Below are 13,640 nucleotides of genomic sequence, written 5' to 3' on the forward strand. Positions count from 1 at the left end.
ACACCATCCATTAAGCTCGATATGCTCTCTGTAACAAGTGGTTTACCGTTATACAAGTGATTTTCCGTTATAGCGAAGTTGCAGACGTAACTTCATTTAATTTAAGTATGTAGTGTAGTGTTTCTATTATGAGAGAAAGAGAGAGAGAGAGAGAGAGAGAGAGAGAGAGAGAGAGAGAGAGAGAGAGAGAGAGAGAGAGAGAGAGAGAGAGAGAGAGAGAGAGAGAGATGCGACACTCATTCTGTTAAACGACCCGAAATAAAGTCGAGAAAATGACCCTAGAAAATTATGAATATGGCTTGATGACTTCCTTGCCCCGGATCATGACGCCTGTGTGTGTGTGTGTGTGTGTGTGTGTGTGTGTGTGTGTGTGTGTGTGTGTGTGTGTGTGTGTGTGTGTGTGTGTGTGTGTGTGTGTGTGTATGAGCAATTCATAAGTACCTGCTGATTACTGTTTCTCTTCCTCGCTTCTCTCTTCTTCCTTCCTCCTGCTCCTCCTCCTCCTCCTCCTCCTCCTCCTCCTCCTCCTCCTTCTCCTCCTCCTTTCTCTCTGAATTTCTGATTCCTCTTTCTTAATATTCTTTGTCTTTATTATAATTTTTCATCATTTCAGTTTTGTTTTTTTTCTTCTCGAATAGTAGATGAATGGAATAGACACAGTAATCAGGTTCTCAGTGCCGAGTCATTAGGGACAAATATATGAACAAGAATGGATAGTTGGAAATACATACGTATGTTGCATAAAGGGACTTCCACGTGTAGGGCTAACAGTTTCTTCCAGCATCCCTTATTTTCTGTTGCGCTTATGTTCTTTAACTTTTACTCTTTACCGTCTCTTAAGTGTATCTGCGTGTAATATGAAATGAAAAACGAGTCAAACAATTTCGTTCACTGGGTCGTGTCACGTATCTCCTGCTGTCTATGGATATTGACTCTGTTCGCTCTCACGGGGTCTTATTTAGTTACTTCTGGTACGAAAATACAACGGTGGAGCTGCGAAAGAACTGCAAAGGATGGGCTTGCAAAGGAACGTGAAAGGGACAGAAACGGTTGGAGGACAATCGTTCGTGCTTGGCGCCAAACCCTGTCTCTAGGCAAGCGGCGAAGGTACGAAGGACTACACATAAACTTAAACACACTCCTGATTTGCTCTCATAATATCAGAGGTTGGGAAAAATCTGTGAGTGTATGGTGGGGGAAAGGAGAGAGCTTAGTAGTGTCCTCTGCTCACTGATGACCGCTTGAGATTCGAGTACCTCTGTGAGTCCAGGGGGTTTCGTGTCCACGCGCAGATTTAAAAGGCAGGGTTTGAGTGGCTGGAGTAATGTTGAAACAGTAGTGGGTTTTGGAATGTGCTGGTTTTTCTCTCTGGTTCTGTTGATTTGTTGCGATTTGGTGGTGGTGGTAGTGATGGTAGTAGTAGTACGGGTAAGAGTAGTAGTAGTAGCAATAATTAGTTTTACTGTTGATGTAGTAGCAGCACCAGTAGCAGTAGTAGTAGCAGCAACAACGACAGTAATAGTAACAACAAAAACATCAATAGTAGTGGAAAGAAAAGAATAAAAGCATGCCGGGAAGTAACGCGTGGCTCGTCTCTCTCTCTCTCTCTCTCTCTCTCTCCTCTCTCTCTCTCTCTCTCTCTCTCTCTCTCTCTCTCTCAAGAAGCAGGAGATTGGAGCACAGTGAAACAGGAAGCGGCGCTCAAAGGGAGTTTATTCCGTTCGAGGAGAAATTATCATACAAATGTTTCCTTACCTAAAAACATCGAGAGAAACAGATTATCAAAGACATTACGAATTCACTGCAATGTTAGCTTCGGTTTAGAGAGAGAGAGAGAGAGAGAGAGAGAGAGAGAGAGAGAGTATATGAAAAATGAGTTAAGAATGTTAGCTTAATTTCAGAGAGAGAGAGAGAGAGAGAGAGAGAGAGAGAGAGAGAGAGAGAGATTGTTGAAAAACGTACACACATACACACACACACACACACACACACACACACACACACACACACAATAAGAAGAAAACTACTGTAGTGCGAAATTATTCATGAATGTGACGTTTAAAATTTACTATTAATCCAATGAAATCCACATTTGCATGCAGGAAATCATACGCATTAAGAAATACATATACAGAAAATGTGTTTGTGTTTCATAGTACTGCTGTGCGAAGGATCGGAACTGTGTATGAATATCTGTAACATTTCCACACACACACACACACACACACACACATACACACACACACACACACACATGTCGTTGCTCTCACCTGCAGGCAGTCTTACCTGGGAGACGCCACACACCACCAATCTCAAACACTTTTCTTTCAATTTTCACTGTAAAACGCTTCCACTTGTCATTATAATCCCCCACACACTGTAACCAATAATAGCCTTTTGATGTTGATATGTATATTTTGAACCTCACGGCTGCAACATTAATAAACTCTATTTACTCTATTTAAAAATTTTTATGTGCCTTTGAGATCTTTTTTTTTTATAACTCATCAGCTTCCATTGTCTTTTTACGATTAGTACTTTTTACGATTAGTACGTATCATTTCAATTTTAACTTGTCTGTGTTAGCGAGGGAGGGAAGGGAAATGGATGGAAGAAGAAAAGTGAGGTAGGTCGAATGTGATGGACTGTATAGGAAAGGATTTAAGAGAGAGAGAGAGAGAGAGAGAGAGAGAGAGAGAGAGAGAGAGAGAGAGAGAGAGAGAGAGAGAGAGAGAGAGAGAGAGAGAGAGAGAGAGAGAGAGAGAGAGAGAGAGAGAATGAATTATCATGAAAGAAGCTTTATGGAATTGACTTGTGAGGAATAGTGATTACATATATTACCTCGGAGTGGCTGCAGAACTGAAAAAAGGAAGAATGATTTAGTTGTCTACCCAAAAGTTCATTTTCTGTCTATAGTAGCTACAGAAAAACATCTTATTTTGAGAGTAACTAAAGAGATGTTTTGACAGCATACGTAGACGCGAGGACAATTACCATATATTTGTCGACTAAATGATAAATTGGAGGCAAATATAGGAGAGAATAGAGACAAGGCGAGGAGGAGATAAAAGACAAGAATAGATTCAGTAGTCAGCTTGTTAGTGCCGAGTCAAAAGGGAACTTTAACAGCCTAAACAAATTTATAGATGAGGATGATAAGTAAAAATAGGTAGGTATATTTCTTGCAGGGACTGCCACGTGTAGGCCGGACAGTTTTTTGCTGCATTCCCTACTTTCTCAAGCATTTATGTTCTTGTGTAGTGGCGGAGAAAAAATAAAATATAGGATGAGAAAGGAAGAACCGTTGGCTGATATATTGCGGTTCTTTTTATAAAACGCTTTGTTCTCTCATTAGAATTACTTTCAAAAGCCAACGAAATGATTAGTGTGTTTTTGTATGGTACTCTCTCTCTCTCTCTCTCTCTCTCTCTCTCTCTCTCTCTCTCTCTCTCTCTCTCTCTCTCTCTCTCTCTCTCATTGATGATGGAAAATCCGTGTTATACCATCTCTAGAATCAAAAAGCACCCTTGGATATCATAATAACTTCCATTAGAGCCAGTAAAAAGTAAATTAGATGCTCGTAACACATCGAACCTTTATAGCAGGCCGTGTCTGGTTTTATAATGAGGGAGTGTAGTGGTGTACGTAATATTACTTGTACACTACGCGAGGGAGAACAGGACAGAGCAGAGCAGAGCAGAAGCAGAACGTAATCTCTAATGTATTGTAACAAGGTAATATATTTGCTATAGATAGCGTTATTGTAAAAGAAGAGTAGAAATATGCATTAATTCACTTATTTAATGCGATGCAACACTAGGGTTATATGGCGCCTTAGAAAAAAATAAGTAAATGAAAAGATAAATAAACAAATAGATATATATTCACGTAAATAAGTAAACAAATAAACTACTACTACTACTACTACTACTACTACTACTACTACTACTACTACTACTACTACTACTATTACTAATAATAATAATAATAATAATAATAATAATAATAATAATAATAAGTAACATTGCCAGACATAAAACTAACTATATCAATTACACATCACTCTGATAATAATAACCACAAGACCAACAGTCAGCCGCCAGACACACACACACACACACACACACACACACACACACACACACACACACACACACTCCACGCCAGGAACAAGGAGACAAAAAGAGAAGCAGCTTATCGAACTAACAACACGGCTCGGAAACAAGGCGACAGCGGGGCGAGGTAGCTTCAGGTTGGGGTCAGTTGGGTGGAAAGAGCCGATGTTACTTGGGGTTGTGGGAAGATCTGGTGACACGAGAAGCTTACTAAATCGCCGTCCTTTCTGCGAGAAATATCAAGGGAGTTTAGAGCAGAAGAGCAAGTATTAGCCCTTAAATTGCTGATGAGAGACACTGGTTAATCGTAAATGACACTAGTAATCATAGCCTTTAGTAATCCAAGACCAGTTTATTGAGTAGAGATGTTTGATTGAAGAATATTAAGAGTTAAGAGCAGAAGAGCAAGTATTAGCCCTTAAACTGCTGATGAGAGACATTAGCTAATTGCAAATGACACTAGTAATCATAGCCTTTAGTAATTCAAGTTTATTGAGTAGAGATGTTTGAATGAAGAATATTGAAGGAGTTTGGAGCAGAGGAGCAAGTATTATCCCCTAAACTGCTGATGAGAGAGAACAGTTAATCGTAAATGACATCAGTAAGTGTCAGTGCAAGTACTTAGTCGAGGAATATGAAGGAAATTTAGAGCAAATCAGACACAAATTAACTCTTTACCTGTTGATGACAGTTGATTCTTGACGGCACAAGTAATTTAAATGATTTTATTGAATAGAAATGCACAAATAGACACTTGAAAGAAGCATATGAAGGGAGTTTAAAGGAAATTGGCAGCATATTAACTCTGGCTTCTGGTAATAGACAGCCAAACTTGGACGACACAAGTAATACAAGATGATTTTACCGTGCATTGTATTGCTGCCACAGACGCGTCAGTCAGGAATGTCGAGACATTTAAAAGCACATCAGCAATGGAGAAGGAAGGTGGGAGAGGAAAGGAGAGCAAACCTACGGCCAAACTATTAATACAGTCACATGTCACAAAGGAGGAGGAGGAGGAGGAGGAGGAGGAGCAGGAGAGATACAGCAGGAACAAGGCACCCTATCGCTCTTCTTGCCCGTAGGTAATTTGTCTCTCTCTCTCTCTCTCTCTCTATCTCTCTCTTTCAGACGTCCAATTGACATGGTATTTTTAATTCTGATGACATTTTATATCCATTTATCATTATTATTATTATTATTATTATTATTATTATTATTATTATTATTATTATTATTATTATTATTATTTTGAGGAATTGAGTGATACTAGATGGTTGTAGTTTTATTTTAATACACACACACACACACACACACACACACACACACACACACATTTATAAACCCTATTTTTTTCCCCCCTTAAAGAAGAAGAAGAAGAAAAAAGAAAAGAACACCACATTAACTCACACAAAACAACTCTAGCTACATAAATGCACACACATAGACTTCAACATAACACCGCACACATGACCTTTTAGGCAAAGTGAGGATAAAAAAAAAAAAAAAAAAGATTGGGTCTCACTGACTAAACGAATACAGTGGATGAGGAGTATTCCTTACGAGGCGAGACTGAAGCTGTTAAATTTACACTCCTTAGAGAGACGTAGGTTAAGAGGGGACCTGATAGAAGTCTTTAAGTGGTATAAGGGTTAAAACATAAGAACATAAGAAATAAGGGACGCTGCAAGAAGCGACCAGGCTTACACGTGGCAGTCCCTGTATGAAATATACCTACCTATTTCCAACTATTATCCCCATCCATAAACCTGTCTAATCTTCTCTTAAAGCTCCCTAATGTCCTAGCACTAACAACATGATTACTGAGTCCTTTCCACTCATCTACCACTCTATCTGAGAACCAATTTTTTTCCTATCTCCTTCCTAAACCTAAATTTTTCAAGTTTGAACCCGTTATTTCTTGTTCTACCCTGGTTGCTGATCCTAAGAATTTTGCTTACATCCCCCTTGTTATAACCCTTATACCAATTAAAGACTTCATATCAGGTCCCCTCTTAACCTACGTCTCTCTAAAGAATGTAAATTTAACAGCTTCAACCTCACCTCGTAAGGAACACTTCTCATCCCCTGTATCCTTTTAGTCATTCTCCTCTGTACTGATTCTAATAGACCTATATCTTTCCTGTAATGTGGGGACCAGAACTGCACAGCGTAGTCTAGATGAGGTCTGACCAGCGCCAAGTATAACTTTAATATTACTTCCGGCCTTCTACTTTTAACACTCCTAAAAATTAATCTTAGTACCCTATTTGCCTTGTTTCTGGCTTCTATGCAGTGTTTCCCTAGACGGAGTTCAGAGCTAACTATAACTCATAAATCTTTCTCGTACCCTGTACCTACCTGTCTTTAATTTTTTTAGCCTATCTATCTCCTGTTCCACTATCTACCTAGTTATGGAAATATCTGTCAGCTTCTCATTCTCATCCGCTCTAAACACCTGTTCACTATCTGGTATACCCTGGATGTTTTCCTGGGTGAAGACAGTTAAAAAATACTCATTCAGAAGCTTACTAATCTCCTCCCCAGAACTAACCAGCTCCCCATCTGCTGCCTTTAATAGACCTATAGTATCCTTATTCTTCGTCCTGTATAAAATCCCTTGGGGTCCGCCTTCGCCTGGCTGGCTACCTTTAACTCATAATTGCTCTTAGCTTTCCTCGTTAACTTCCTGACTGTTCTAACTAATTCATTATATTGTGACCTTAACACTTCTTCACCTGCCCTTAATCTCTTATATATACTTCTCTTACGCCCTATATAATGCTTTAACCTAGCAGTCATCCATTTAGGGTCATTTTTTTTATCTTATTGTCCTATACGGGATATTTGCTAACTGACCTGCATGTACTTTATCTACGAAATATTTATACAATTCATCTACATTTACCTCACCTAAGTGTAGGGTAAAGGAGGATGTCTCAGTGGAAAGTTTCGGTGAAGGAAAGATTTCAAAGGAAGGTTGTGGTGATGGAGGGGAAAAATTGTTATACGAAAAGGAAGTGTTGGTTTGTGGCGATAGGAAGAAGGAATAAAGGAAGAAATGTTTGGGGTGAAGGAGGAAGGACTTCAGGAAGGGTTGCAGTGAAAGAAAGGAAGGATTGTGATGGAGAGGATTGGTAGTGAAAGAGGAGGTTGTAGGAACAATCACGGATAGAAGAGGGTAGTTTTAGGGATTGGGGTGGTGAAAGGAAAGTTTTGGGTTCGGTGATGAAGAAGGATTTAAATTCAAAGAGTAAAAAGCTAGAGAAAAAAAAAGGCCTTGGGTGTAAGAAGGTACAATTGAAAAGGATTAAAAAATGGGAGGTTTAGAAGCGATAGATGGAATGAAAGACTAAATGAAGAAGGAAGATGAAAAGGAGGAGGAGGGTTAGGAGGAAAAGGACGGACAGGAGGAGGAAGAGGAAGAAGAGAGATAGATGATATGATTAGGGAAAGAAGAGGGCACTTTTAGGGATTATGGTTAAGAGAGAGAAGATTTTGGGATGAAAGAGAGAGTGATTGAGAGTAAACGAAAAAAAAAAAAAGGTTTGCTGAGGAAAGATTGTGCATGAAAAGGACTACAATTGACGAATGAAGAGGTGCAGAATGAAGAAGGATGTGGATGGGATAAGATAGAAATGTAAAAGATAAAGAAATAAGAGGTTCGGCTGGATAGTTAGGGTGGAGGACAAAAAGGAGAAGGAGGAGGAGGAGGAGGAGGAGGAGGAGGAGGAGGAGGAGGAAGAGGAGGAGGAGATGATACGAAAAAAAGATTAAGAGTAAAGTGAGTTTGGTTGAAGAGCTTAAGGGTGAATTAAGCCTGAAAATTATGATAAAGAAACAGGTTTAGAAGTGAAGGAAGAGAGAATTGGGTAGAGGAACAGTAGACAGAGGAGGAGGAGGAGGAGGAGGAGAAGGAGGAGGAGGAGGAGGAGTAGGAGGAAGAGGAGGAGGAGGAGGAGGAGAAGTAGGAGGAGGAGGAGGAGGAGGAAAAAGTAAAAGGAAGAGGAGTAGGAGGAGAAGCTGGATTTTTGGGGCGTGATATGGGGGAAGAAGAATGGGAGGAGGAATAAGAGTGGGAAGAGGAGGAGAAAGAATAGGTGGAGTTACAGGAGGAGGAAGAAAAGCAACAAGTTTTTTGCGGTGACGATTTCGGTGGAGGAACAGTGGACGGGGAAGTGTGGGAAGAGGAGGAGGAGAAACAGAAGCAGGAGTTTTTTTGAGGGGGTGGTTTGGGTGAGGCGCCTTCATCAAACTTGTGAACGCAGCTAAATAAGGTGGAGGAAAAGTTCTGTGATAAGGCCCCAAAATGAAGTCAGGAAGAGCCTCGTGCACGCATGGGATTAGTGAGATACAAGGAGCCAGCCAGCCAGCACTGGGCAAGGCGGTGGACAGATTACTGCACCAGCCACAGAGGAGACACACAAACAAAGAGAAACACACACACACACACACACACACACACACACACACACACACACACACACACACACACACACACACACACACACACACACACTCACTCACTCACTCACTCACTCACTCACTCACTCACTCACCTTTATTTTTACTCTTATCTTTAATTTTTCTACCTTTCATTTATTTTACCTCTTTCCTGTTAACCGTGTGTGTGTGTGTGTGTGTGTGTGTGTGTGTGTGTGTGTGTGTGTGTGTGTGTGTGTGTGTGTGTATGCGTGTGTGCGTGCGTGCGTGCGTGTGTGAGGTCGAGGAGGCAAAGGGCACCACTGTGATGTTACTGCCTTTACCGTCCTGCCTTCCATTAAGCTACGTTATATAAAGGCACGTGTTAAAAGATGCTTTGCCTTCTAACCACGGTTGTTTTCAAAGGCCACAGAGATGATTAGTCGGCTCCTTAAGAGTGTTTCTTCTGATAATAATGCTAAACTCTTCTTAGTTTGTCACCTGAGCTGTAAAAATATCCTTAAAAATCCGTGTAACTTGAACTGAAGTGCAGCCTTTTGAAAGTAGTCTGTGCAGCGCGAAAACGTTTCAGAATGTTGTTGAAAATGGGAGAGATTTCCACACTGAATCATGGAAACGTTGAAGATAAACATTGTATACTTTTGTTTCATCAGAGTTTTATTTATCTATGTATCTATTTACTTATTTTCTATTTATTTACTTTATTGCTGGTTCTTCAATATCGTAGAAATGTGATCAAGAAGGCAGTTGACGGAGAGCCGCCGCCGCGCCAGGTCAAGGAAAACGTCTTTGTTTTGTCACTAGTGTTTACCTGACAGATTAAGTTGTGTACAGACAGAACCCGTGTGTGTGTGTGTGTGTGTGTGTGTGTACAGAGAGCCCTCGTATATGTATGTGTATAAGTTTGTGGAGAGTCAGTGTGTATGTATGTATGTACGTATGTCCGCATGGCGGTTTTCTGTATGTATGGAAAAGTCCTGTGACGGTCATGACTGTGTTAGTGTCTGTGTGTTTGTGCTAGTGTCCGTGTGGAGAGAGAGAGAGAGAGAGAGAGAGAGAGAGAGAGAGAGAGAGAGAGAGAGACAAGACAAGACAAGACAAGACAAGACTTGTCAAGACTTCTCAAGACAAGACAAGACTTGTCAAGACAAGACAAGACTTGTCAAGACTTGTCAAGACAAGTCAAGTCTTGTCAAGACAAGTTTTGACTTGTCTTGACAAGTTTTGACTTGTCTTGACAAGTCTTGACTTGTTAAGACTTGCAAGACTTGTCAAGACAAGTCAAGACTTGTCAAGACAAGTCAAAACTTGTCAAGACAAGTCAAGACTTGTCAAGACAAGTCAAGACAAGTCAAGACTTGTCAAGACAAGTCAAGACTTGTCAAGACAAGTCAAGACTTGTCAAGACAAGTCAAGACTTGTCAAGACAAGTCAAGACTTGTCAAGACTTGTCAAGACAAGTCAAGACTTGTCAAGACTTGTCAAGACAAGACAAGTCAAGACAAGACTTGTCAAGACTTGTCAAGACAAGACAAGTCAAGACTTGTCAAGACTTGTCAAGACTTGTCAAGACAAGTCAAGACTTGACAAGACAAGACTTGTCAAGACAAGACAGAGAGCAGTGAGCTCCGTGTCAGTAAGAGGGTGCTGTGTTCGTCGTTGTTGGAGCATGATGCCTCCTCTCCTGCTACCATTGCCGCCACGTGTCCTGCCATTGCCCGGGACACCTGCTTGAGGCTTGCATTCTGAAACACTGTACTCTCTCACCACGATTGTTTTCAGAGGCCAGAGATGACTATTCAGCTTCTCAACAATGTTTTTCCTGTTAATAATGTAAAAATATTGTTAATCTGTCTCTAGAACCATTAAAAAAAAAAAATTTGAAAACCCGTGTCACTTCAAACAGACTAAAGGGTTTTGAATGTAGCGGAGATCCGGCTCGGATGTGTTTCAGAATACGGTCCTGTTGTGTGCACGATGGCACGATGGCCGCACACACACACACACACACACACACACACACACACACACAAACACACACACCACCACACACCACACACACACACACACACACACACACACACACACAGGAACGCGAGTGAGGCGAGAAGAGGTGTGGATGAGACTGTAATATGATATTGCAAGTTAACACACACACACACACACACATACGAGTACACACACACACGACAAACCATTTATCTGTTGTCCTTTTCTCTCAGTTGCTGCAGCATCTATTAATCCCTCTTAGCTGTGAGTGGCGAGGCTCCGGGAATTATTGCATTGATTGGAACGTGCAGGGAAGCATGGAGAGGAAGAGGAGGAGGAGGAAGAGAAGGAGGAGGGAGTCTGACCTTCCTTTCATGTAGCGTGAATTAACTTTTTTATTGCATCCTAGAGAGAGAGAGAGAGAGAGAGAGAGAGAGAGAGAGAGAGAGAGAGAGAGAGAGAGAGAGAGAGAGAGAGAGAGAGAGAGAGAGAGAGAGAGAGAGAGAGATTGCTCGTTTGTAATTTCGTTTGGCAAAGCTTGTTTTTTTTTGTTTTTTTTTATGTAGGAAGGATACTGGCCAAGGGCAACAAAAATCTAATAAAAAAAATGCCCACTGAAATGCCAGTCCCATAAAAGGGTCAAAGCAGTGGTCAAAAATTGGTGGATAAGTGTCTTGAAACCTCCCTCTTCAAGAAATTCAAGTCATAGGAAGGTGGAAATACAGAAGCAGGCAGGGAGTTCCAGAGTTTACCAGAGAAAGGGATGAATGATTGAGAATACTGGTTAACTCTTGCGTTAGAGAGGTGGACAGAATAGGGGTGAGAGAAAGAAGAAAGTCTTGTGCAGCGAGGCCGTGGAAGAAGGGGAGGCATGCAGTTAGCAAGATCAGAAGAGCAGTTGGCATGAAAATAGCGGTAGAAGACAGCTAGATATGCAACATTGCGGCGGTGAGAGAGGGGCTGAAGACAGTCAGAGGCTGAAGACAGTTAGAGGAGAGGAGTTGATAAGATGAAAAGCTTTTGATTCCACCCTGTCTAGAAGAGCAGTATGAGTGGAACCCCCCCAGACATGTGAAGCATACTCCATACATGGACGGATAAGGCCCTTGTACAGAGTTAGCAGCTGAGGGGGTGAGAAAAACTGGCGGAGACGTCTCAGAACACCTAACTTCATAGAAGCTGTTTTAGCTAGAAATGAGATGTGAAGTTTCCAGTTCAGATTATAAGTAAAGGACAGACCGAGGATGTTCAGTGTAGAAGAGGGGGACAGTTGAGTGTCATTGAAAAAGAGGGGATAGTTGTCTGGAAAGTTGTGTCGAGTTGATAGATAGAGGAATTGAGTTTTTGAGGCATTGAACAATACCAAGTTTGCTCTGCCCCAATCAGAAATTTTTGAAAGATCAGAAGTCAGGCGTTCTGTAGCTTTTCTGCGTGAAATGTTTACCTCCTGAAGGGTTGGACGTCTATGAAAAGACGTGGAAAAGTGCAGGGTGGTATCATCAGCGTAGGAGTGGATAGGACAAGAAGTTTGGTTTAGAAGATCATTAATGAATAATAAGAAGAGAGTGGGTGACAGGACAGAACCCTGAGGAACACCACTGTTAATAGATTTAGGAGAAGAACAGTGACCGTGTACCACAGCAGCAATAGAACAGTCAGAAAGGAAACTTGAGATGAAGTTACAGAGAGAAGGATAGAAACCGTAGGAGGGTAGTTTGGAAATCAAAGCTTTGTGCCAGACTCTATCAAAGGCTTTTGATATGTCCAAGGCAACAGCAAAAGTTTCACCAAAGTCTCTAAAAGAGGATGACCAAGACTCAGTAAGGAAAGCCAGAAGATCACCAGTAGAGCGGCCTTGATGGAACCCATACTGGCGATCAGATAGAAGGTTGTGAAGTGATAGATGTTTAAGAATCTTCCTGTTGAGGATAGATTAAAAAACTTTAGATAAGCAAGAAATTAAAGCAATAGGACGGTAGTTTGAGGGATTAGAGCGGTCACCATTTTTAGGAGCAAGTTGAATGTAGGCAAACTTCCAGCAAGAAGGAAAGGTAGATGTTGACAGACAGAGCTGAAAGAGTTTGACAAGACAAGGTGCAAGCACGGAGGCACAGTTTAGGAGAACAATAGGAGGGACCCCATCAGGTCCATAAGCCTTCCGAGGGTTTAGGCCAGTGAGGGCATGGAAAACATCATTGCGAAGAATGAAGTAGTAAGAGGGTGGACGAGAGGGAGGAACAAGCCCAGAATCGTCCAAGGTAGAGTTTTTAGCAAAGGTTTGAGCAAAGAGTTCAGCTTTAGAAATAGATGTGATAGCAGTGGTGCCATCTGGTTGAAGTAGACGAGGGAAAGAAGAAGAAGCAAAGTCATTGGAGATATTTTTGGCTAGATGCCAGAAATCACGAGGGGAGTTAGATCTTGAAAGGTTTTGACATTTTCTGTTAATGAAGGAGTTTTTGGCTAGTTGGAGAACAGACTTGGCATGGTTCCGGGCAGAAATATAAAGTGCATGAGATTCTGGTGATGGAAGGCTTAAGTACTTTTTGTGGGCCACCTCTCTATCATGTATAGCACGAGAACAAGCTGTGTTAAACCAAGGTTTAGAAGGTTTAGGACGAGAAAAAGAGTGAGGAATGTACGCCTCCATTCCAGACACTATCACCTCTGTTATGCGCTCAGCACACAAAGACGGGTCTCTAACACGGAAGCAGTTGTCATTCCAAGGAAAATCACCAAAATACCTCCTCAGGTCCCCCCAATTAGCAGAGGCAAAACGCCAGAGGCACCTTCGCTTAGGGGGACCCTGAGGAGGGATTGGAGTGATAGGACAAGATAAAGATATGAGATTGTGATCGGAGGAGCCCAACGGAGAAGAAAGGGTGACAGGATAAGCAGAAGGATTAGAGGTCAGGAAAAGGTCAAGAATGTTGGGCGTATCTCCAAGACGGTCAGGAATACGAGTAGGGTAATGCACCAATTGCTCTAGGTCATGGAGGATAGCAAAGTTGTAGGCTAGTTCAACAGGATGGTCAGTGAAGGGAGAGGAAAGCCAAAGCTGTTGGTGAACATTGAAGTCTCCAAGAATGGAGATCT

The sequence above is a fragment of the Scylla paramamosain genome, chromosome 35 (genome assembly GCF_035594125.1).
Source record: "Scylla paramamosain isolate STU-SP2022 chromosome 35, ASM3559412v1, whole genome shotgun sequence".
Lineage (NCBI taxonomy): Eukaryota > Metazoa > Arthropoda > Malacostraca > Decapoda > Portunidae > Scylla > Scylla paramamosain.